The sequence below is a fragment of the Talpa occidentalis genome, unplaced genomic scaffold, assembly GCF_014898055.3.
Source record: "Talpa occidentalis isolate TD23 unplaced genomic scaffold, MPIMG_talOcc4v2.1 talOcc4.2, whole genome shotgun sequence".
In the NCBI taxonomy this organism is placed as follows: domain Eukaryota; kingdom Metazoa; phylum Chordata; class Mammalia; order Eulipotyphla; family Talpidae; genus Talpa; species Talpa occidentalis.
This window is the reverse complement of record NW_023602073.1, coordinates 47,485,416-47,511,377: the sequence shown is the minus strand read 5'-3', so window position 1 is coordinate 47,511,377 and position 25,962 is coordinate 47,485,416. Positions and strand designations below refer to the sequence as shown.

Below are 25,962 nucleotides of genomic sequence, written 5' to 3'. Positions count from 1 at the left end.
CCTCGAATAAAGTGAATTCCTGCAGCCATCCATGTGAGTAGAAGCGTCTTTTCATCCCCAGCCCCTCCGCCGTGTTCCTGAACCCCGTCGGCCTGCAGGCAGGACCGGCAAGTGGCGCCCGAACGTGGGACACGAGTACGAGGGATCCTCTGAGGGACCGATCAATCAGTAAGGTAAGGATTAGGTAAGTGATCGGCATCATGGGCAATACCATGTCCAAGGGCCAACTTGTTAGAGCCCTACAACTTCTGCTTAAACATTATGGAACTCCCATTAAGGTTCAAACCCTTAATGATCTAGTCTCAGTCCTCGCAAATACCAGCAAATGGTTCTTTCAGCAGGACACCATCTCAGTAAGAAACTGGGAAAAGGTCAAAGCAGACTTCTTTCTTTACAGGGACCTTTATGGACCCCAAACTATTACCCCCCATATTTTTTCTGTGTGGCAACTAGTCCATGATGCCCTTAGTGATGGGGGAGCAGCTGCTTATGAACTAGTGGCTGAGGTATTGCACTCTGCAGCTCAGTCCGAAAGCAAAAAGCCTGCCACATACTCGGCTGCAGCAAGCTCAGCCACAGAAACCCCCCCCTTCTCAATCCTCAAATCCCGGGGGAGATTCCTCTTCAGACGAGGGGAATGTGGAGGACAATACAAACTATCCACCTCCCTATGATAGACCACCCCCATCAACCAAAAATCCATCAACCAAAAATCGGCGGCATCCCTCCCCCACCACTCTCCCCTCTGCCCCTCCACTTAACTCCCATGGCTCTGACCCAGACCTTCCTGGGCTTATACAGTCCCTAACTTCTGTTCTTTCAAGATTTGTACCCTCCAACTCTGAAAATTCTCAGGAATCCCTTCTGACCTGCCCGGTCTCAGTTGTTCAAAATGATCAGGGACAGCAGGTCCGGCAACATTTGGCACTGCCTTTCCAAGACCTCAAGCTCTTAAAAGAATCTATCAGAGACTATGGACTTCAGAGCCCTTTTGTTCACCAAATGTTAGACACCTTTGAAACCTTTATTATGACACCCAATGACTGGAAGGATACTTTCCGCTCGGTTTTGAGCCCAGGGGATTATCTTTTGTGGAAGGGTCAGTTTACAGAACTCTGTGACCAGTATGCTCAAACCAATATTCAAAGAGGTTTTCCCCAACAAACTAAAGAAATGTTAACCGGGGAGGGTCCCAATTATAGTACTAATCAGCAACAATGTTTATATAATCCTGTTGTTTTTGCACAAGTAGCCTTGGCAGCAAAATCAGCTTGGAAGGCACTGGGATCCAGGGGACAGCCTCACCAATCCCTTACAAAAATCCTCCAGGGCCCCTCAGAGCCATTTGCTGACTTTGTAGCTCGCCTTCTAACAGCAGCCTCTAGAATTATGGGTGAGGGCGAGCCTACCTCTATACTAGTTAAACAATTGGCGTTTGAAAATACTAACAAATGGTGCCAGGAGGCCATTCGCCCATGGAAGGATAAACAGGATATTTCTGGGTACATACGCTTGTGTAAGGATATTGACAGGGCTACCGTTACAGGCACCATCATGGCGGCAGCTCTGCAGCCATCAGCCCAGCACCCCCCCTCCTTTGCAACATGATTCATTGGACAATAGTTAATAATCCCCCTTTCCTTCTGCAAGTTTCCAGAAAGGGGGGTATTCTCCTGTCATTCTTGTCTACCAATTCCACCACTGGACTCCCTTCTATAGTGTCTTTCAATCTATCGTTCAACAATCAATCCTCCTTCAATTGTACCTGTCACCTTTCCTCTTGTTGGTCCAGAACCCTCAGCAATTCCTTTGTTGTCATGCATTTCCCTAAGGTCGTTATTATGCCTGTCAATGTGTCTGAGTCTACTTCTCAGGTAATCATCCGAAATCGATAAGCAGGTCCGGCATTGGTTGTTGGCGCCTTGATCTCCGTCTTCTCGACTCTGGCAGCTGCGGCCGCAGTGGTCGGCGGCCTAGATCTATCCAACTTCGTACTCAACGCAGATATCAACAACCATCTCGCAGTCGGACTACTCCAGAGTCTCCAGCACCTTTCTCACACAAAATTCCATCAACAACCATCTCGCAGTTGGACTACTCCAGAGTCTCCAGCACCTTTCTCACACTAAATTCCATCAACAACCATCTCGCAGTCGGACTACTACAGTTGAATCCACAAGCTTCCTTAATACAGGAAGAAATTGACTTACTGACTTTAACTGCTCATGTTCCTTGTATTCCTACCTATGCCTTCATGTGTGTTACAACTGCCATCCTTTTCAACTATTCCTTTCAAGTTCATACCCTTAATGCCTACCTGCGTGGCCCGTGGAACCAAACTTTCTCAATTTTACTGCACAATTGGCTAATCAAATTCTAACCATTGACAACATCCGTGCTTCAGTACAAAATCCTTGGGGGAAGCAATATCACTCCTAGGTACAATCCTCTTCTGCCTGGAAATCATTTTCTACATCCTGTGGTGCCAGTGGAATAGACGTGGTGCCAGTGGAATAGACGAAAAATCTGCAAGTAGCTCTCCAAAATGTGCGCTACTCTCCATTACAGCCCACTGAAAATCCCAGGGTGTGGATAAACATTGCCCTTGACCACCTGTAGGCCAATGACGGGTAAGATGGTGGTGTACCCGTAGCAACCTAAGACAGCTCCACTACCTTACCTAGGATCCTGGTAGTGGGTGGCTATGACGGGTAAGCACGTGAGTACGACTGCCACAACCTAAGACAGGTCCAGTGTGTGTCCCCCCCCATCAATAAAGTAAAAACGGGGGAGATGTCAGTACCAGGCTTACACCAGCAGGGGGACCTGGGGTGGTGGTCGCTTCCGCCCAAAGATGAGTCACTTCCGCCCAAAGCGGAAGCTGATGCAACAGTAACCGGATGTAGCAAATCCACGTAAAGCGCATGCGCAGGCTTTCCGATACATATAGCCCCTCCCCTCGAATAAAGTGAGTTCCTGCAGCCATCCATGTGAGTAGAAGCGTCTTTTCATCCCCAGCCCCTCCGCCGTGTTCCTGAACCCCGTCAGCCTGCAGGCAGAACCGGCATCACACCCCGTGTACTGGAGCTGTGGAGAAGCCTGCAGGATTCGCCACAGAGGTGAGCGAATGGCTCCAGGTGCCAAAGACTCCCAAACAGCCCCAGGCCAGCCAGTAAGCTTGTGCAGAAAAGCAGCGTGCTTGAAAAGGATACGTGGATTGCAGCTGCCCAGGTCCCTGCGCCTGCGACCTAGGCTTGTGGAGAGACACGCAGGGGCCCTCACTGAGGTGAATGTCCCTCACTGAGTAATCAGAAACCAGGCACCCAGACACGGGAGTGGGGTGCAAAAAGCGCCATTTCTGCAGACACTGAACTGGGCTACAGCCCATGTCCTGGACTTGAGGGCTTTGGAACTGAGACCTGGGGCACAAAATTCAGGGCGTGGGTTCCCCATGACGGTGGGGCACAAGGCAGACACAGCACCCCAAAGCCGTTGAGGCTTTCCCCACTACTCCCACTCTGTTCCCCTGTCCATGGGGTGAAAAAAACAGCTCCCCAAGGACACTAGGAGAGATCTCTGGTGCCACCTAGTGACCATAAAAAAATCACCAACACCCCATCGAATAGGGACCTTTCTTTAGTAAAGACTGCTTGAAATAGGCAGAAGGCTCCCAGAGGAGTCAGAGGTGAGCTGGGAGGTTTGCCCATGCCAGGCCCCTTCAGGCCAGCAGTCCGAACTCAGAGGGGGAGCGGGCACCCATGGTCAGGGCAGACCGGGTGCATGGAAGAGTGTGCATGTCTCCAAAGCGCCATTTTAGAATAGGGACCTTTCTTCAATAAGGACTGCTTGAATCTGGCAGAAGGCTCCCCGTGGAGCCAGAGGGAGAAGGATCCCTGAGCAGTCAGAGGTGAGTTGAAGGCCCCCACAAGCCCGGTCCCACCTGGCAGGAAGTTGGAGCCCAGAGGAGGATCCAGAGATTTGGAACCCAGAGTGCAATCCAGCTGCCCCACCTGCAGGGAAGTCTGTGGGACTTCAAGACACACATTTGTAACTAAACACAGAAGGAGGAGAGATTCTGTGACAGTGAGCATTAACATACTCAAAGTACCACTGCCTCACTAGACTTCTGGCATAACAGTTTTTGACTCGTTTAGATTGCCAGTTTCTGAAACTTCCGAAAGAACACACCATGAAAATGCCAGCAAGTACCAGCGGCACAGTGTCCCAATGCATAAGGCAAATTAGAAGACAGGCAGCAGGGAAAAGAAAAACTACAAGCAAAGTAGCAATGCCTCAGAAAAAAGACACACCACCAAAAAAAAAAACCACCCACCAGCTTGCAACTACGGGGACTTGGAAGAACTTCTGAGCCTTCCAGAAAAAGAATTTAAAATTGCCATGATGGAAAAACTGATAGAAGTCATTAAGGAAAACAACACTCAGAAGAATGAAATTGAGTCCCTAAAAAGGGAAGTCATTAAGGAAAACAATGCTCAGAAGAATGAAATTGAGTCCCTAAAGAGGGAAGTAAAATAAATGCAGGAGATCAAAGAATTAATGGAGATGCTAAAGAACTCTGGGAAAAGCAATGAAAACAGAATAGATGAAATGGAAGAACAAATAAGCACTCTTGAAGACACAGAAATAAAAAGCACCAAAACAGAAAAGGAAAGAGAAGTACAAAGGAAAAACACTGAAGAAAGACTTCAGGAACTATCTGACTCCATGAGGAAAGGAAATATAAGAGTTATAGGAATACCAGAAGGAAAGGAGAGAGATGTAGGAACAGAGAAAATATTCCAGGAAATAATTGAAGAGAACTTCCCAAATGTGAAGAAGGAGCTGAAAATTAAAATACAAGAAGCAAGAAGAACACCAAACTTCCACGACAAAAGGAAAAAATACAGCAAGACACATAATAGTAAAGCTCCCAAGAATCCAAGACAAGGAAAAAAATAATGAAGCTGACAAGAGGGAAGAAACAGATAACATTCAAAGGAAAGCCAATCAGGCTGACATCAGACTTCTCCGAAGAAACACTACGGGCAAGGAGAGAGTGGAGGGACATAGTCAACAGACTCCAAGAAAACAGATGCCAACCAAGAATACTCTATCCCACAAAGCTCTCCTTCCTCTATGAAGAAAGAATAATGACCTTCAAGACAAACAGAAACTCTGGAATTTCATTACGACTAAACTGGGGCACAGGCCAGAGGTGTGGGGGGTGAGAGGATTCACCAGAGACAGAGTAGGGAACAGAACAGGCAGATTGACTGAAATATACTGCTGAGGGGGGCAGTGGGTGAAACAGGAGAGGTCTGCTGTGCCACGTGGGTAGCTCGCTGGCCCGGGATTGAACTCGTGCTGCAGTGGCTGAGGGTAGATTCATAGGTTGCATCTTAACCCCTTGAGCCACCAGGGAGGCCTCATTTTTTACTCTTAGCCTCCATCAAGGAGCACTGCTCAGGAACATAGTACCTCAATTTAGTTTTTTTCTTTTTTTTGAGTGAGACTATGGGTTTGGGGAAGCAGAACCCAGGGGTGCAGGGCCATTGACCATTCAACACATCAGTGCTCATCATGTCCACGTGACTCATCCTGGATGGTGTTAACCTTCAACACCAGACTAAGGCAGTGTTTCCCAGATTTCTTCCTGACAAACTCCTTTTTGTTCCATTTATTTAAATGCTGTTGTCTTTGGAAGGAAGCACTATGTGCAGCTCACACTTATGGGTGTTCTGCTATAAACATTTGCATGCATGCAGGGTTTTGTGCAAATATAAGTTTCAAATTAGTTGGTAACTAGCTGGGGCAGTAATCACTGGGCTGTATGTCAGGTTTTTTGGTTTTCAAAGAAACTGTCAAAGATCTTCCACAGTGACTGGCCATTTTGCACTCTTGCTGGCAGCGATGAGGCTCCTGTGTCCACATCCTGGCAGCACCTGTGCAGGTTTGCACTTTTCAGCCCCTACTAGGTGTGATGGCGTCACTGTTGTTCTTTTTTTCTTTCCCTAGTGCCCCGTGATGCTGAGCATCTGTTCATGTTCTTCCTTGTCGTCTGTGTCTCTTCTTGGTGATGTGTCTGTTAAAGTCTTTTATCCTTTTTTCAAATGAGGCACCATTCATTTACAACACTGTTGTTGTCCTTTTTAAAACTGGGTTGTTTCTTTTTGCTCATTGAGTTTTAAGCATTATTTTTTAAATTCTAGATACAGTCCTTTATCGGATTCATGATACGCAAATGTTTCCCCCACTCTGTGTCCTGTACTGACAGGAAAACAAACACTAGTGTCCATACAGAAGCATAGATATACATTTTTTTGGAAAAGAGAAATGATAAATCACTAACTGGTTTTGAGTAGATACTGGCTGCCTGGCGTGTTGGGCAGGGAGGGGAATGACTTACTTAACTTATGTGTATCCTTGAGTGTGATTTTAATGTCCTGGTATGTGCATGAAATATGCCTTCAAAAGTCAATTACACTACACTGCTCAAATTACAACACTCTTCATATGTCACATCCAAATCATGTGTTAAGACCAGACCGGCGTGTGTGTTACCAGTGATGGACCTGCACGTCATAGTCACCAAAGTCATGGTTTCCTTTGGGTTCTCTCTGGTGTTGTTTGTTCTGTGGGTGTTGGACAAATGTATATTGACATGTGTCATCATTGGAATATCATGCAGAGTATTTTCACTGCCAATAATGTCTTCTGTGCTCAAAGGAAATAAAAGCAAAAAGAAAGCAATGGAATCACATCAAACTAAAAAGCTTCTAGGGCCTCCCTGGTGGCACAGCGGTTGAGCGCTGGGTTGTGAAGCTGTCTTCAGCCTCTGCAGCACTGGTTCGATCCCCGGCTGCTCCCCGGCCACTGGAGGAGGGTCCCACATGGCGCGCAGACCTCTCCTGCCACCCACTGCACCCCCCAGCAGTGTACTTCGGTCCTTCTGCCTGCTCTGCTCCCCGCTCTGACTCCAGTGAATTCTCTCACCCTCCCGCACTTCTGACTGTACCCAGTGCATGTATAAATAAAATAAATAAATAAATAAATAAATCTTTAAAAAAAATTAAAAACAAAAAAACAAAAAACAACTAAAAAGCTTCTACATAGTGAAGGAAACTGTCATTAAAATGAGAAGACAATTGAGTCAGAGAAAATATTTGCACATCATATATCCAATAAGGAGTTACTATCTACAAAGAACTCCAAAACAAGAATAAAACCAAATCAAAATAGGTGCAGAGGAGCTAAATAGGCATTTTTCTTTTCTTTTTTTTTTTAACATTTTATTTTATATAATTCTTACATCATTTTTCAACTTTGTACAATGTATGCATTTTCATTTCACAATTGCACCCCCCCTTATTTTGACTCTAGTTCTTCCTTTCCCAGCCCCTGCCTCCCCCCCACCCCCCATAGTGTGTCTCCGGTTTATAGTTGCTTGTTGATTTTGATTATTACTTTGCATTGATTAGTCTTTTTCCTGGTCTCTTATTTAGGTTTTCTAAATTCCTGCTGTGAGTGAGACCATCCGGTATTTTTCTTTTTCTTTCTGACTTATTTCGCTGCGCATGATCCCTTCTAGCTCCATCCATGTTGCTGCAAACTGCATGCGTTTATCTTTTTTGATTGCTGAGTAATATTCCATGGTGTATATGTACCACATCTTCTTGATCCAGTCATCTATTTTTGGGAATTTGGGTTGTTTCCATATCTTAGCTATTGTAAATAGTGCTGCTATAAACATAGGCGTGCAGGTACCCTTTAGAATTACTGTTTCTGTGTCCTTTGGGTAAATACCTAGTAGTGGAATTGCTGGATCATATGGAAGCTCTATGTTTAGTAGGTCAAGAAATCTCCACACAGCTCTCCATAGTGGTTGGACCAGTTTGCACTCCCACCAACAGTGCAGGAGAGTTCCTTTTTCTCTACAACCTCGCCAACATTTGTTGTTGCTAGTTTTATTAATATGTGCCATTCTCACTGGTGTAAGATGGTATCTCATGGTAGTTTTGATTTGCATTTCCCTGATTGCAAGTGAAGTTGAACATTTTTCATATGCCTGTTGACCATTGCATTTCCTCTTTGGAGAAGTTTCTTTTTAGCTCTTCTGCCCATTTTTTTTTTTTTTTTTTTAAATTTTATTTTTATATTCCCCCATACAATTGCAAACGCCCCATTCTGACCCCAATCCTTCCCCTCCCGCCCCCCCCCCCCAAAAAGTGTCTCTGGTTCATAGTTTTTTGTTGATTTTGATTTTCACTTTCTTATATTCATTTTCCTGGTCCCTTATTTAAGTTTTCTAGATTCCTGCTATGAGTGAGACCATCCGGTATTTTTCTTTTTCTTTTTGGCTTATTTCGCTGAGCATGATCCCTTCCAGTGCCATCCATGTTGCTGCAAATTGCATGTGTTTATCTTTTTTGAATGCTGAGTAATATTCCATGGTATATATGTACCACATCTTCTTGATCCAGTCATCTATTTTTGGGCATTTGGGTTGTTTCCAAAGCTTAGCTATTGTAAACAGTGCTGCTATAAACATAGGAGTGCAGGTGCTCTTTGGAATTGATGTTTCTGTGTCCTTTGGGTAAATACCTAGGAGTGGAATTGCTGGATCATATGGAAGCTCTATGTTTAGTAGGTCCAGAAATCTCCACACAGCTCTCCATAGTGGTTGGACCAGTTTGCACTCCCACCAACAGTGCAGAAGAGTTCCTTTTTCTCCACATCCTCGCCAACATTTGTTGTTGCTAGTTTTTTTAATATGTGCCATTCTCACTGGTGTGAGATGGTATCTCATGGTAGTTTTGATTTGCATTTCCCTGATTACAAGTGATGTTGAACATTTTTTCATATGTCTGTTGGCCATTTGCATTTCCTCTTCAGAGAAGTTTCTTTTTAGCTCTTCTGCCCATTTTTTGACTGGATTATTTTCTTTGTTTTTGTTGAGTCACTTCAGCTCTTTGTAGATTTTTGTGATCAGTCCTTTATCATTAGTGTTGTGTGCAAAAATGTTCTCCCAGTCGGTGGGGTTTCTCTTTGTTTTTGTTATTGTCTCTTTTGCTGTGCAGAGGCTCTTTAATTTGATGTAGTCCCACCTGTTTATCTTTGCTTTCACTGTCACTGCTTTGGGTGATGTGTCTGTAAAGATGTCTTTGATGTGCATATCACATAGTGTTTCACCTATATTTCCTTCTATGTATTTTATGGTTTCAGGTCTTATGTCTAGTTCTTTAATCCATTTTGAGTTGGTTTTTGTGTATGGTGTGAGGTAGTAGTCAAGCTTCATTCTTTTGCATGTAGCGACCCAGTTTTCCCAGTACCATTTATTGAATAAACTTTCTTTGCTCCAATGCATATTCTTTGCTCCTTTGTCAAAGATTAGTTGATCATAAATCTGTGGGTTTATTTCTGGGTTTTCTATTTGATTCCATTGGTCTGTATGTCTGTTCTTGTTCCAATACCATGCAGTTTTGATGATTATGGCTTTGTAGTATAGTTTGAAGTCTGGGAGTATGATGCCTCCATTCACTTCTTTTTTTTTTTTTTCAGGAGAGCTTTGGCTATTTGGGATTTTTGGTGATTCCATATGAATTTCATCAATAATTGTTCTATTTCTTTGAAGAATGACATTGAAATTTTTATTGGATTGCATTGAATCTGTATATTGCTTTTGTAGGATGGCCATTTTAATAATGTTTATTCTTCCAATCCATGAGCAGGGGATGTCTTTCCATTTCTTTGTGTCTTCTTCTATTTCTTTTAACAGTGTTTTATAGTTTTCTTTGTATAGGTTCTTTACCTCTTTTGTTAGATTTATTCCCAAGTATTTGATTTTTTTTTGTTTCGATAATAAAAGGGATGGTTTTTTCGATTTCTTCTTCTTCAGATTTATTGTTTGTGTATAGGAAGGCTACTGACTTTTGCATGTTGATTTTGTATCCTGCCACTTTACTGAACTGATTGATGAGTTGAGTTAGTTTTTCTGTGGAGTTTTTGGGGTTCTCTATGTATATTATCATATCATCTGCAAATAGTGATAGTTTGACTTCTTCTTTTCCTATTTGGATTCCTTGTATGTCTTTCTCATGTCTTATTGCTCTGGCTAGGACTTCCAGTATTATATTGAAAAGCAGTGGTGAGAGCGGACATCCTTGTCTTGTTTCAGATCTTAATGGAAATGCTTTCAGCTTTTCGCAATTGAGAATGATACTGGCTGTTGGCTTGTCATATATGGCCTTTATGATGTTGAGGTATGTTCCTTGTATCCTGAGAATATCAAGGGCTTTTATCATGAATGGGTGTTGCACTTTGTCGAAAGCTTTCTCAGCATCTGTTGATATTATCATATGGTTTTTATATTTCTTTTTGTTGATGTGTTGGATAACGTTGATTGATTTTCGGATGTTGAATCATACTTGTGTCCCTGGAATGAATCCTACTTGGTCGTGGTGAATTATCTTATGGATACATTGTTGGGTTCTGATAGCTAAAAATTTATTGAGGGTTTTTGCATCAGCGTTCATTAGGGAGATTGGCCTCTAGTTTTCTTTTTTTGTGTTGTCCTTGTTCAGTTTTGGTATTAGTGTAATGTTGGCTTCATAGAACGTGTTTGGTATTATCCCTTTCTTCTCAATTTTTTGGAAGAGTTTGTGAAGGATAGGCACTAATTCATTTCTGAATGTTTGGTAGAATTCATATGTAAGGCTTTTGTTTTCGGGGAGGTTTTTGATTACCATTTCAATTTTGCTGCTTGTAATTGGTCTGTTTAGGTGTTCTATTTCTTCTTTATCTAGCTTTGGGTGATTGTTGAGTTGTAGGAATTTGTCCCTCTCCTCTAGATTGTTGAACTTGTTTCCATATAACTGTTCATAGTAGTTACTGATTATTCTTTTGATTTCTGCTGTGTCCGTTGTGATTTCTCCTCTTTCATTTATGATCCTGTTTGTTTGTGCTTTCTCCCTTTTTTCCTTTGTGAGCCTGGCTAGGGGTTTGTCTATTTTATTGATTTTTTCAAAGAACCAGCTCTTGGTTTCATTGATCATTTGTATTGTTTTTTTAGTTTCAATTTCATTTTTTTCTACTTTGGTTTTTATTATTTCTTTTCTTTTTGGTTTTGGGGTTTTTTTGTTGTTCTTTTTCTAGATCTTTGAGCTTCGAGATTAGGTTGTTTCTTTGAGTTCTTTCTTGTTTCTTGATGTGAACCTCTATTGCTCTATATTTTCCTCTTATTACTGCTTTTGCTGCATCCCATACATTTAGGAATTTGGTGTCCTCCTTGTCACTCAATTCAAAGAATTTTTTAATTTCTTCTTTGATCTCCTCATTAGTCCAGTGGTCTTCCAATAGTGTGGTTTTCAATCTCCATGAGGTAGGAGATTTCCTTGCCTTCTTTTTATGGTTTATTTCTAGTTTGATGCCTTCATGGTCAGAAAAGATGGTTGGTATGATTTCAATCTTGGTGTATCTGTTGATGTTTGCCTTGTGTCCCAGTATGAGATTGATTCTGGAGAATGATCCATGTGCTCTTGAGAAAAATGTGTACTCAGATTTTTTGGAGGTTTATTGTTCTATAGATGTCTGTTAAGCCCAAATGCTCTAGATCCTTATTTAGAGCGTTTGTGTTTTTACTAATTTTTTGTCTCATTGATCTATCCATTGTTGATAGTGGTGTGTTGAAGTCTCCCACTACGTATGTGATTTCTCTGATGTCTGTTTTCAGAGATGACAATAGTTGTCTGATATATTTTGGTGCTCCTTCGTTTGGTGAATATATGTTAATGAGTGTTATTTCTTCTTGAAGAATTGTCCCCTTGATCATAATGTAGTGACCGTTGGGGTCTCTTTTTACCTTTTTGAGTTTGAAATCTGTTTTATCTGATGTAAGTATAGCTGTTTATGCCTTTTTTTTTTTTGGTCCATTTGCTTGTAGGATTGTTTTCCATCCTTTAAGTTTGAGTCTATTTTTATCTTTTGTAGCTAAATGTGTTTCCTGGAGACAGCAAAAGGTTGGGTTTTGTTTCTTAATCCAGCCTGCAACTCTGTGTCTTTTTATTGAAGAGTTCAGTCCATTTACATTTAAAGTTAATATTGATATGTTAGCATTTGCATTTGCCATTGTGTTTGTCTTTCCTTTGATTTTATTTATTTATTCTTTTAATAACTTTTTTTTGGTCCTTCTTTCTTTGTTATTCGTCCCTCTGAGGTTCTAGCTTTAGGACTTCTTGTAGTTTTTTTTTTGGAGTGGGGGTTTATTCGTAATGAAATTCCAGAGTTTCTGTTTGTATGGAAGGTCCTTATTCTTTCTACATAGAGAAAGGAGAGCTTTGTGGGATAGAGTATTCTTGGTTGGCATCTGTTTTCTTGGAGTCTGTTGACTATGTCCCTCCACTCTCTCCTTGCCCATAGTGTTTCTTTGGAGAAGTCTGATGTCAGTCTGATTGGTTTTCCTTTGAATGTTATCTGTTTCTTCCCTCTTGTCAGCTTCATTATCTTTTCCTTGTCCTGGATTCTTGGGAGCTTTACTATTATGTGTCTTGCTGTATTTTTCCTTTCATCGTGGAAGTTTGGTGTTCTTCTTGCTTCTTGTATATCGATTTTCAGCTCCTTCTTCACATTTGGGAAGTTCTCTTCAATTATCTCCTTGAATATTTTCTGTTCCTACATCTCTCTCCTCTCCTTCTGGGATTCCTATAACTCTTATATTTCCTTTCCTCATGGAGTCAGATAGTTCCCGCAGTCTTTCTTCGTTCTTTTTCCTTCGTACTTCTCTTTCCTTTTCTGTTTTGGTTCTTTTTATTTCTGTGTCTTCAAGAGTACTTATTTGTTCTTCCATTTGATGTATTCTGCTTTCATTGCTTTTCCCAGAGTTCTTTAGTGCCTCCATTAATTCTTTGATCTCCTGCATTTCTTTTACTTCCCTCTTCAGGGACTCAGTTTCATTCTTCGGATCGTTGATTATTTTTCCCTTATCATTGTTTTCCTTTATGACTTCTGTCATTTTTTTAATCATAGCAATTTTAAATTCTCTTTCTGGAAGGCTCAGAAGTTCTTCCAAGTTATTGTCGTTGCAATCTGGGGGGTGGTTTTCTTTTTGTGGTCTGCTTTTTTCCTGAGCAGTTGCTAGGTTGCGTGTGGTTCTTCTACTCCCTACTGTCTGTTTTCTAATTTGCCATATGCACTGGGATACTGTGTTGCTGGGACTGGCCGGCATCTTGGGTGAACTTCTCCACTTCCCTCTGGCTCCTCTGGGAGGCATCTGTTGGTTTCAAGAAGTCTTTACTGAAGAAAGGTCCCTGTTCTAAAATGCCGATGTGGGGACACGCTCCCCTACGTGCCTGGTCTACCCCGGCCGTGGGTTCCCGCTCCCCCTCTGAGTTAGGACTGTAGGCCAGAAGGGGCCTGTCGTGGGCGAACTTCCCAGGTCACCTCTGACTCCTCTGGGAGCCTTCTGCCGGTTTCAAGCAGTCTTTACTGAAGAAAGGTCCTCATTCTAAAATGGCGATTCGGAGACAGGCACACTCTCCTACACGCTGGATCTGCCCTGGCTGGGCTTCCCTTCTGGGCTCGGACTGCTGGTCAAAAGAGCCCTGTTTGGGCGAACTTCCCAGCTCACCTCTGACTCCTCTGGGAGCCTTCTGCCAGTTTCAAGCAGTTTTTACTGAAGAAAGGTCCGTATTCTAAAATGACAATTTGGAGACAGGCACACTCTTCTGCGTGCCCTGTCTGTCCTGGTCCTGGGTACCCACTCCCCCTCTGGGTTCGGACTGCTGGCCAGAAGGGGCCTGGTGTGGGAAAACTTCCCAGCTCACCTCTGACTCCTCCCGGAGCCTTCTGCCAGTTTCAAGCAGCCTTTATTGAAGAAAGGTCCCTGTTCTATAAAGGTGATGCAGGTATGTACTCCCCTGTGCGCCTGGTCTGTCCTGGCCTTGGGTGCCTGCTTCCCCTCTGGGCTCGGACTGCTGGCCAGAAGGGGCTTGGTGTGGGCGAACTTCCCAGCTCACCTCTGGCTCTTCCGGGAGTCTTCTGACGGTTTCAAGCAGTCTTTACTGAAGAAAGGTCCCTATTCTAAAATGGCGATTCGGAGACAGGCACCCTCTTCCACGCGCATGGTCTGCCCCGGCCTTGGGTGCTCACTCCCCCTCTGGGCTCAGGCTGCTGGTCAAAAGGGGCCTGGCATGGGTGAACTTCCCAGCTCACCACTGGCTCCTCTGGGAGCCTTCTGCTGGTTTCAAGCAGTCTTTACTGAAGAAAGGTCCCTATTCTATGGGGTGTTGGTGATTTTTTTTTCTGGTCACTAGGTGGCACGAGAGATCTCTCCTAGTGTCCTTGGGAGCTGTTTTTTTCTCCCCGTGGGATGGGGAACAGAGTGGGAGTGGTGGGGAAAGCCTCAATGGCTTTGGGGTGCTGTGTCTGCCTTTTGCCCCACCGTCATGGGGAACCCACGCCCTGAATTTCGTGTCCCGGGTCTCAATTCCAAAGCCCTCAGGTCCAGGATGCGGGCTGTAGCCCAGTTCAGTGTCCGCGGAACTGGTGCCTTTTGCACCCCGCTCCCTTGTCTGGGTGCCTGGTTTCTGATTACTCAGTGAGGAACATTCACCTCAGTGAGGGCCCCCGTGTGTCTCCCCGCAAGCCTAGGTTGCAGGCGCGGGGACCTGGGGAGACATGATCTGTGTTTGCTTTTCAAGCGTGCTGCTTTCCCGCACAAACTTACCGGCTAGCCTGGGGCTGTGTGTAGGTCTCCAGGAGTCTTTGTTTTTCTCTAATGGCACCTGCAGCCATTCGCTCACCTCCGTGGCGAATCCTGCAGGGTTCTCCACAGCTCCAGTTCACGGGGTGTGGTGGCTGAAATAGTTCCTTTCCACTCACAGTACCGCTTGATGCATAGTTTGTTCTTGTTGGTTGTTTTAGTTTTTTTTTTTTCCTCCTTTCTGTTGGTCGGAGAGTGCCGACTTTGTGGGTCGGGGAGGGTAGCAGGGTTCTGAGCTTTCCTCCCTTCTAGTCCTCTTTTATGGCAACTTTCTTCTTCGGGTAGTTTGCTGGAGTCATCTGTTTATCTTCCATGTCCCAGTTTTCACTGGGACCTGCTGCTTTTCCTCCCTATTAAATGTTTTTTTAATGGGAGATCTTACTCGCAGCGTTTCCTCGCCGCCATGTTGATCCGCCCCCTCACATGTTTTTTTCCCCATAGTTTAAAAGCAAAAGCAAAACTCAATGGCACAAGCAGAGAAAAGGAAAAAAACCTCCAGGTGAAATACCTAACTTGGCCTTCCCACAGGCTTGCAAGACCAGCCCTTTGTTGCCTGTGCTCCTTACAGGAATGAGGTTGAATGTCCTTCCCTTGTGATGGGCTTCCCTTTTGTGGGGGTCGAGCTTGGAAAGGTCATCCCAGTTCCTTCACTAGGTTCCTCACATAGGCACCAACTGTCTCCTTAGGATGCAGGGCGGTGGGATTTTTACCGGAACCAGCCATCTCAGCGGTGGGAGCGGCAGGACAGTGATGTCCTTTCTACCTGCTGCTCCACCACAGGCAGATGTGGCAGCTGCTCCTCAGAGCCCAGTAACTGCCGTTTGTAATGGGCCAATCAGGGGTGAGCTGGTTGATGCTAACTGGTCCCATCAAACTTGTGGGCAACAGAGGATAAAAGCCAGGGTTGGAGGGAGCTGAGAAAGGCCCTGAAGAGAGAAGAGGACAAGAGAGCCCCCAAAGGAAAGGAGATGATTACTGGAGCCCCCAGAAAAAGGAAATGAGGTCCCCAACCCTGAGAGAAGAGGACAGGGTAGCCCCCGAAGAAGGAGAGACGACACCAGAAGCCCCTGAAGAAAAAAAGATGGTTCCAGCCTCCAAAGAAAGAGGAAAAGCAGCACCAGCAGCCGCCCTCCGAGGAGGAGAGAAGCCAAAGTACTCTGTCATCGATTGGGCCTTGGTACTGTCCCTGACATCGCCTGACAGGAGCACCAAAGGCCCTGGGCCTGGCGTCTCAAAGAGCTGTTTGTTGATGGTACCCGGCTGAGCAGCCGCCACGTGTGGGTACAGTGAGCTCTTTGTTCCCCTGGTTGTTGTTCCTGGAGCCTGAGATCTCATGCAATTATGAGTGTAGGTGAGACCCACAGACAGTGGCCTGTCCTCTTACTGCGCACTGTCATTTGTTGGTCTGTAGCTCTAGGTTTGGTTTTGGACTTTTGGCCTTTTGGGGCTTTTTGGTGGCTCCCTGGTCTCAGAGACCCTGTGGCCTCTTTTACGGCCCTCTCTGCCCCTGTTTCAGGATGAAAAAGGATTACTCAGGATCCTTATGCAGAACAATGAGAAGCCTAGAGGGACCACACCACGAAGTGCAGCCCAGCTCCAAGGGCCGTCTTGTTTTTATTTAGCATCAGACAGAAAATAAGAAAGACCAAAGAAGCAGCAGGCACATGGGGAACGCACAAGTGTGTGGGGGACGTGTCACCAGTTGGCCCAGCCAAGGTTGGGAAATAGAGAGAGAGTCAAGGAAAGTCTGTGTTTATGCTGCTCTCACTGTTACAGGGCAGGGAGAGGGGCACCCCAGACCCCGCAAACCTGCCTGCTCTAAATAGGTTCTGCCATCTGCCGCATCAACACAAAACATATAAGACTTTATTTATCTATTTTTAAGGTTTATTTATACAAGAGCTAGGGTACAGGCCAGAGTCATGGGAGGGTGAGAGGATTCACCAGAGACAGAGTGGGGAGCAGAACAGACAGACGGACCGAAAGCACTGCTGAGGGGAGCAGTGGGCTTGGCAGGAGAGGTCTGCCTCGCCATGTGGGATTCTCCCTGGCTGGCCGGGAATTGAACCGGCACTGCAGAGGCTGCAGACAGCTTCACAGCACTGCGCTCAATGTGCTGCGCCACTGGGGAGGCCCAACATATAAAACTTTAATGGAAAGGAACTTTAATACAATTAGTAAACAATACAAAAATGACAAAGAATATAGTTTCTAAATCAAGCACCCACAGTTACCCGTCACCATGTGGGTAAAAGTCCATCCAAATGGAATTGGCCCAGAGGAAGGCCTGAAAACCTGCTTCAAGTGTAAAGCACCTTCCAGTGGGGACCCACAGAAAAGGATCAGAAACAGTCAGACAAGTCTGGGAGGAAAAGTGCAAAATCAAAATCAAGACAAAACCCACCATTGTCACCTCCCCACGGGCCTCTCATCCACATCTGTGTCACCCAGTCCATGACCAAAAAGCAAGTGTAGTCTCTTCATGTGTCTCTTGGCTCCATGTGCCTCCTCCAGGTCTCCTTCTGGCTCCATCCTGTTTACTTCCTCAATCTCCTTGCAGCTTCTTCTCTTCTCTTTAGCTCCACCCTCCCTTGGGTGGGGCAGGGAACCTGGAACTTCCCGCTTTCCTGGGGACCACCCTCTTACATCAACATAACATCTATTGCTGTTTCTGCACACGCTGTTTTCAGCACGCATAGACGCTCACAGCAGGACTTTTGCCCTGAGAGGTTCTTTATCTCAAACTTACCCTTTTTCTGCACACTGAGAAGAGCAGAGTAGTCAAAGCAAAGAACAATCAAGGCAATGACACAGAATAGTTGAGGCACATGGTAATCCAAGCTCACACAGTTGTGACCACACTCTGGGGGCAGGTCAAGGCCTCCAGCCTGTCCTTCAAAGCCTCTGAGTGCACCCATTTTTCTGAGTAGCCTGGAGGATGGATGAGCACCGTGAGGCTGTCCCATGTACCTGTCAGCAGGCAGAAATCTCTATTCTATCTGAGTTTTCAGTGTCTCCTCAGTGTCAACTCCCAACATGCTTATGTGTCTGCTTCTTGGAGGTTCTGCAGCAGCTGCTCTCTGGACTTGACCTAGTCTTGGCCTGACTCTACTGATACCTGTGTTGATTGAGATGTGTCCTAGTCACATATTTTTAATGTCCTCCTTACCCTGAATTGTGTCTTTCAGAAAAGTTGTCTCCTGTGTCAGGGATCAGGCACCACAGAGCACGGGGCCATGTTCTGAAGGGCCTGGTGACTTGCTTCCTCCTTATGCCTCAGCTCTTGGGTGAGCAGCTGCAGCCTCCTTCCCAGGGAGGCTTGTCACTGTCTTCCTGGCAGCCTTTCTAGGCCCCTGATGGTCACCCTGCTCTCTGCTCCTTCACATGGAATCTTTCAGCCAGGATCTTGGAGAAGTCCCTGCCCACACCGCCCAGCACTCTTGCCTAGGCCTTGAGAGCTGGCTGAGTGGCAAGGAGGCCTCGAAGGTGGCCCCTGAGATCCACAGCACAGGCATTTGCCCCCTGAGGCCTGTCTGGCAGGTTTTTGAGATACATGTAGTTCAGGATTTGCATCATTGTGACCTTGTAAGAGCCAGTCACAGCTGAGCAGTGAGTAGATCAGGATAATTTTCTTCTGGAGTTATAATTATCTTGTTCCCTCATGAGCTTAGTTCCTGTTTTGTTCAAACTTTATCATACCCAAACCTTCCCAGGTGGTCAGAATCTCCATGGACATATCACACACACCAGCTATTCTACCCGCTTCATCCTGGGCAGACCCCTGTCCCACAGCCTCAGTCCTGCCTCCTGGGGCCTGGGGCCTGCTCACCTGGGCAGGGCTGAAGCCCCGGATCCCTCACCTCACCCTTGGCTTCTCTCCTGTCCCCGCTCCCCTGTGGTTGATTTTCCTGTGTCCTGTTCTCTGTGTCCATCATCTTTGTCTCCCCTTTGCCCACAAGTGTCTTTGCCCAGTAGAGGAGGGATGTGGACAGTAACCCCTGAGACCAGGAATAGCTGAAGTGAATGTCTGTGCCCCCAGCGCCTCCCTCACCTGGACCTGACATGGGGTCTGGGCTGGATTCCCTTGAGGACTGGGCAGGACTGGCTTCAGGGGCTTCTGGACTCCAGGCCTGAGGTGTCTCTTGAGGACCCCAAGGTCAGTCCTTTTCCAGCCTCTTTCTGAAAGTTCCTGGGGCAGGTCATGGTGTGGGGTTGCTTATTCTCTGTAGGAGGAACCCGGGAAGACACTCAGAGTGCACATTTTATCTGTGAGTGCTCAGGGATTTTCTTGAATTTTTTTCCTATCATTTCTACTCTCCATTCTTTTAGACACTTGTGTTATTAACTAATTGGAATCTCCTGGTCGATAGACTCAGTTTCTTGTAGGTCTTCTCTCTGCTTGTCATTTCTTTTCCATTCACATTATTAGTGGGAATGAGATTTTACTATTCCAGTTCATCTACTGATTTATTCATTTCTGTGATCAAATGTCTAATTTTCAAGAACACTTATTCTGAGTACATGAAATTTTATAAAATCTTTTTCTCTTTTTTTTAGTGCTAGAAAATAACCAAATTTCCCTATATATGCTAGGGAATCTACATCTAAATGAGTGTCTGAAATCCGTGTGGGAAACAAGGGTGTGTCTTCTGAGCTAAGAGTGAGATGGGGTCTGGGACCTCCAGGAGAGAGGAGGGGTCACATGGCAAGGACAGGGTGGCTCATATGACGAAGACCGGATATTCTACAATTACGTTTGTCATGACATATAGGTAGGTTTCTCGGGTATAAATCTTGTTTCTGGTAATAACCCTAATTTTGGGTAAGACCACCCATTTTCATACCAGGTAGTCATAGAAGTGGTAAACATTTTTTAAGATGAACCCCTGGTAAACCTCAGATGGAAATAATTCATATGTCAAAGTGTCTGTCTGGGGGACACCTTTCTGAACATCGTGGGGAGGCCTGTCCTTCTGTGCATAATAAATGAGGGAAAGAGAAGATGAGGGTGAGGATGGGGCCAGGACCAGGCGGTAGACTAGGCTACAGGCCTCCTCAATGTGGTTGGTTCCTGGGGCAGGACTTGCAGAGAGGCTGAGGGAAGAGGGGACAGGCTGGTCTATGGGGCCAAAGCACGATGTGTCGGGGCAGAAATGACAGCTGTGGGAAGAGATAAAATCTGTTTTCCTTATGCTTAATTTGTTTTTAATATATATATTTTTACATCTTTGGATACTTTGACAATAGTGGTCGGGTCCTGTTAGGGCTCCTGCTTCTCTGCTTTCACAACAAACCCACTCCTTCCTCCCAGGGCCAGGCTCAGGAGGGGTTTACATGTGTCTTTGTCATCTTTACTCTGTCCCTCTCTCCTGACAGTGCAAGCTCCACGTCTCCAGGGCCCTCTCTCTGCTCCCCATTGTATCTGCAGGGGAGGCGACTTGGGGAGGCAGGAGCCAGCCAGGGAGGGGGATTCTGGGAAGTGAAGAGGTGGCAAAGGCAGAGAACACTTGGGAGCTGCTCCCTGGTCCTGAAAAAAGCATTTCTCAAAGTGTGGTCTGTGGAGCCCTTGAAGTCACCCAGAACCTTTCATGGGATCCCTGAGGTAAAACTAATTTCAAAACGTCACCTAGACACATTTGTCTTTTAGTACTTTTGCATTTGCTGAGGTAAAATTTAGTAAGAGTGGAGCTTATAGTACCACTGCAGAAGCAGTAATTCTTCACCAGCACTTACCTGCAGAAACGAACATTAAAGCCAGTTTCACTTGAAAATGTCCTGGGAAAGGCATTAATAGTTATCTTCATTATTGTGTCATCCTCAACTCCACATTTTAAAATATCTGTTGCACTGACATGTAAGTACACAGAGCACTTCTGCGCCATTCCCAAGCACTGTGTCCTGAGGAAAATATTTGAATGAGATGAATTAGCCTCTTTTTCTTTGTAGGCAACACCATCCTTACCTGAAGGGATGAATGACAAAAACTAAGGTTATTTAAATTCGGTTAATTAACAGACACTTTCCTCAAAATGAATGTCTGGGGCCTCTTTGGTGCCACAAGGGGTTAAGAAGCAACCTATGAGGCTGTCTGCAGCCACTGCAGCACTAGTTCGATACCCATGTGGGGAGCTACCCACACAGAAGACCTCTCCTGACTCGCCCGCTGCTCCCCTCAGCAGTGTTTTTCAGTCCATCTGCCTATTCTGCTACTCTGTCTCTGGTGAATCCTCTCACCCTCCCTCACACTGGCTTGTACCCCATTTATTATATCCATAACTAACTAACTAAATGAATAAATGTCTGTTTCTTAAAGAAAATCAGCAGACAATTGACAAATGACAGTAATTTTGCCTGATAAAATGTACGCTCTCCGAGAAAACCAGAATTATCAAAAATTGAGTGTCATCACTATTGACAACTTACAGTACGAATTTTTCTTTTGGGATTTGTGATTAAAAAATAAAACATTTTTATGGCCCTCTCTGGGCCTCCCCAGCGGCCCAGCGGTTGAGCGCTGGGCTACAAAGCTATCCGCAGCCTCTGCAGCGCCAGTTCAATCCCCGGCCACCGGCAAGGGTCCCACATGGCGCAACAGACCTCTCCTGCCACGCCTGCTGCTCCCCTCAACAGTGATCATCAGTCTGCCTCTGGTGAATCCTCTCACCCTCCCGTGCTTCTGACTGTATCCAGTGCTTGTATAAATAAATAAATCTTTAAAAAACAAAAACAAAAACATTTTTTTGATCATTTGATTCCAGTGTAATTAACGCTGAAGATCTATGTAACTTAGTGAAACAATGTATCACCTTAAAAATCATATATTTGGGCCTCCCCTGGTGGCTCAGTTGGTTGAGCGCATTGCTGTGAAGCTGTCTGCAGCATCTGCAGAGCTGGCTCAATCCCTGCGGGCCAGTGAGGGTCCCACATGGCGCGGCAGACCTCTCCTGTTGCGCCTGCTGCTCCCCTCAGCAGTGTATTTTGTCACTCTGCATGTTCTGTTCCCTACTCTGTCTCTGGTGAATCCTCTCACTCTCCCGCGCATCTGGCCTGTACCCCGGTTCTTGTATAAACAAACAAACAAACAAACAAACAAACAAACAAACAAACCTAAAAAAAAACCATATATTAGCACAAGATCCAACCAATATGCAAGAGAGGCCTATGGAAATGTAACAGGAAAGGAAATACTCCCTGACATTATTTCAGGTTTCTCTTTGCAAATAACCTCCAAAAAACTACCAGCTGTACAGTTTCAATTCAGTATCAAAGTGGAATATTCACAATTATCTGAAAATACTACTACTCTCTTCATTCCACCAGGCTGCTGCTTCTCCCAGCCCAAATCCACTCCTCCCTAAGGTGGGGAAGGGAATTTGGAGCCTCCCCTTTCTGTGGATGTCACCCTGTCACAGCATCATGTCTCCCTCTCACAGGCTCTGTGGGGTGGTGCAGCCTTGATGACCCCACACTCACCCCCACTCTCTCTCCCCATTTCCTGGGGGTTTCCAGGGAAGACAATCAGCATCATCCTGCTCCAGTTACAAAGTCTCCAAGGACCCTCCTGGACTCCTTCTCCCCAGACCCCTGGATGGGGTGTGATGCCCCTCACCCTCCTGCTGCTGCTCTGGGGGCCCCTGGCCCTGATGGAGACCCGGGTGGGTGAGTGCGTGTCCAGCTGGACACTGTTGCTCCAGGAGGGAGGAGCAAGGAGCCCCCTGCGGGTGCAGGACCCCAGGAAAGGCTCATCTCCCCAACCTCTTGTTCCCCTTCAGGCCCGTTGTGTTCTGGACGCTTCTGTCCCTCCCACCTCCCTTGAGTGCTCTGGTCCCCTGAGTCTGGGCCCTTCTTGGCCCACCGCCCCTTATTGTGCTCATGGGCCCCCTGCTCCTTTCTCAACTCCAGGCCAGTCTCCTGGGACCTGGGCCTGCACTAAGAAGAGGGTCAGCCCGGGTCTCCCCTTCCCTGCCCCCAGGCTCCCACTCCCTGAGGTATTTCTCCACCAGGAGGTCTGGCCCTGCCCCCTGGGAGCCCCGCTTCATTGTCGTGGGCTACATGGATGACCCGCAGTTCCTGCGGTTCAATAGTGACTCTCCAGGTCAGAGTGTGGAGCCGCGGGCGCCCTGGATGGAGCAGGTGGGGCAGGAGGACCTGGACGAGGAGACTGATCCAAAGGGACAACGCACAGTGGTTCCAAGAACTCCTGAAGGACCTGAGAGGCCGCTACAACCAGAGCGAGGATGGTGAGCTTAGGGGAGCGGTGCCAGGGTCAGGTCACACCCCCATTCCCACCCTAATGCCAGGGTGTCTCGAGTCTCAGGGTCCACTGACCCCTCGAGGCTGGTGGATCTGCCAGGCCTCTCCACCGGGAAGGGACTTTCCTGCCTGCCCATTCATTTTCAGTTTAGGTTTATTCAGGGGGGCAGTAGGGGTGCAGGAGCATGACTGCGGGCCTGACAGCAGGGGTGGGTTTCAGGGTCTCACACCCTCCAGAGCATGTTTGGCTGTGAAGTGGGACCAGACCTGAGCCTCCTCGGCGGGTATGACCAGTTCGCCTACGACGGCGCGGATTTCATCTCCCTGAGCGAGGACCTGCGCTCCTGGACCCCCGCGGACTCGGGGGCTCAGATCACCCAGCAGCAGTGGAAGGTGCAGGGGAGGGCCGAGCGCGTCAGGCACAGTGTGCAGAGCAGGTGCTTCCTGTGGCTCCGCAGACTCCTGGAGATGGGGAAGGCGGTGCTGCGGCGCGCAAGTAAGAGGGGCCACAAAGCCTCGGACCTCCCTTCTCCTGGCGACCCACGGGGAACATGGAATATTGGGCAGAACAGCACCTACTTTCTGGGCAAAGAGGGAGGAGACCCCTGGATTTCATGTTCTGTGCTAGAGAGAGACTCGCCCAGAAGAACCACTTTTCTGGACTGTTAAGGAATCCAGTCTCTCCTGAGGGAGGGAGGCCATCCTGAAATCACTCTTCCCTGGATCCTTGTGACCCGGCAGCCATCCTGGGAACCATGAGTTTCACTTTCAAGGTCTTGTTTTTGGTGTGAGAACATTTCTGGATCTGACTCCTACCTTTCTGTGTCATTCACCCTCCAGCCAGGTCAGGAGCAAAAGTCTGTGTTCTCCTTAGAGACCTGCATCCTCCACCCTGGGCTCTCACCTGATTATCCCAGATTCCCCAGACTAGGCTGGTTTCGGGTTTTGTGCTTCCTGCCTCCAAACCAATTGTCATGTCCATTCTGAGGATGGTCAGTGAGGCTGCTTCAGTGTCCAGGAAGGAAAAACCCAAAGTGTGAACTTTCTGTCCTTTCTCCTCAGATCCCCCAAAGACACAGGTGACCCACCAACCCACCTCTGACCAGAAGGTCACCCTGAGGTGCTGGGCCCTGGGCTTCTATCCTGTGGACATCACCCTGACCTGGCAGCGAGATGTGGAGAACCTGACCCAGGACATGGAGCTGGTGGAGACCAGGCCTGGGGGGGATGGAAACTTCCAGAAGTGGGCAGCTGTGGAGGTACCTTCTGGAGAGGAGCAGAGATACACGTGCCATGTGCAGCATGAGGGGCTGCTGGAGCCCACAGGCCTAACTTGGGGTAAGGAAGGAACATGGGCACAGAGCTTCTCAGAGGCATCAGGAGCCCTTCTTGAGACCTCCAGAGCATCAGGTGGAGGCCTGGGGCTCAGGGTCTCACCTTCTCTTCCCTTCCAGTGCCCCCTCCTCAGTCCTCTGTCCTCACTGCGGGTATCATTGCTGGCCTGGTTGTCCTTGGAGCTGTGCTCACTGGAGCTGTGGTGGCTGCAGCTGTGATGTGGAGGAAGAGACACTCAGGTAGGGAAGGGAGTAGAGGATCTTGTCCACTGGGGGCTTTCATGTCCCAGGGAGAACTTGCCCTTCCTGGTTAGTAGGGAGTATGATCCGCACACATGTGTTGCCCAGTCGAGCTGATTGCGAACACTCACTCTTTTGTAAAGCACTTATGAAAATGAATCACCAATGTTCACCCTATAAATGTGGTGATGGGAATCTGTTTCCCAGGAAATGTCACAGGGGAAGGACCCTGCTGAGGAAAGACTCCGATTCCCTCTCATATCCATTCTTCATATATCCCAGTCCTGACCTGGGTCTTCTGTCACAGTTCTAGAAACTTCCCTGTGACCCAGACTTGGGGATTCCTTTAGGGTTCCATGGGCTGACTCCTCCCTTGTCTCACATGATGTTTCATCCCACAGGGGGACAAGCAATCAGCTACAGTCAGGGTACAGGTAAGTGTGGATCAGGGGTTGGGTCCTGAGCCCCTGAGGACAGTGTAGAGGGAGCTCTAGGGAGAGTCACCCTCATCAGTTCCTCTGAGGATCTCATCTCTGGGCTCTGACCAGGTTTCTTTTGTGCTCCCTCAGGCAGCATCAGGACCCAGGACTCTGGGATGTCTCTCACCCCCTGGGACACCCCAGAGGACGGGACCAGGTTGTGGGGAGCTGTGAGTGGGACAGTCTAGGATGCAGTGGGCTATTGAGAATGTTATCACTTAATGTCACTCACCCGAATTTCTTCAATATTACTTTCCATCATACAATGAGAGCTCTGCCTTGTGTGGGACTGAATGGTACAGGGTTTCTCTCACCCCTATTTTGTAACTTCAGGAGCCTCTGCTTGCTTTAATTTTACTTGTTTTCTAGCTGTCAGCGATTGATATAAAATTTTTTATTCAATCTATTTATTTGTTCTCTTACATCATTGTTAATTTTTGTATAATATTTGATTTCTCTCTCAGGTGTAGTCCTTGTCATTCTCTTACCACCATAGCACCCATGATCCATCACTACAGTGCCTTGTGCTCTTCCCTCCCCTGTTTGGAACCATCTCTCTTCCTTTCCCCTGCTGTGTGACTCAGATCTAGGATCAGGCTGCAAGTTTTGTCTTTATTCTGACCCTCCATTTGATTTCTGTATATCTCACATATAAGTGAAACCATCTGTAACTTATTTTTTCCTTGTGACTTATCAAGCTTATTATCCCTTCCTGCCCCATCCATATTTCCTAAATGGCCTGAGTTTATGTTTTTGACCACTGTATGTATATCCAACATCTTCTTGATCCAGTCATCTATTTTTGGGCATTTGGGTTGTTTCTAGTTTTAACTATTGTAAATAGTACTGCAGCCCTCCCCTGGTGGCGCAGCGGTTGAGTGCTGGGCTGCAAAGCTGCCTG

At 46.5% G+C, this 25,962-nt stretch overlaps 1 pseudogene; it reads left to right on the top strand.

Moving 5' to 3' along the window:
- Positions 1–25,249, top strand: LOC119253228 (patr class I histocompatibility antigen, B-2 alpha chain-like; annotated as a pseudogene).
- Positions 25,250–25,962: the final 713 nt, after the last annotated feature.